Here is a 458-nt window from a genome sequence, read left to right as displayed (position 1 = left end):
TTAAACGCCACTTGATGAGCAGAAGAGACTAAAACACCACTCGAACACAAGCATAAAAAAATGAAATTATGACAAAACAGTCAATAAAATAAAGAAAAATAAATTAGATTGATGCGATATTTCACCAAAAAAAAAAAAAAAAAAAAAAAAAAAAAAATATATATATATATATATTGAATATATATTAAATTTATATATTGAATATATATTGAATTTCATATATGAAAATGTTTATATTTTGCCTAAAGTAATCTAATCCTAATAATAATAGAATAAATTTAAAAAGAAATAATACATTTTCATTATGGTAAAGCAAAACAAAATGAAAAAATACAAATAATAATAAAAAAAAAATACTTAAAAAAATTAAAACAATTATCCTACTGGTTGTGTATTTAAAACTGTACATTTCAGTCAAAGAATGAAAAATGATTTGATGTGTATGTAACGTAAATGAT

The sequence above is a fragment of the Puntigrus tetrazona genome, unplaced genomic scaffold (assembly GCF_018831695.1).
Source record: "Puntigrus tetrazona isolate hp1 unplaced genomic scaffold, ASM1883169v1 S000000837, whole genome shotgun sequence".
NCBI classification, from domain to species: domain Eukaryota; kingdom Metazoa; phylum Chordata; class Actinopteri; order Cypriniformes; family Cyprinidae; genus Puntigrus; species Puntigrus tetrazona.
This window is presented reverse-complemented; position numbering follows the sequence as displayed.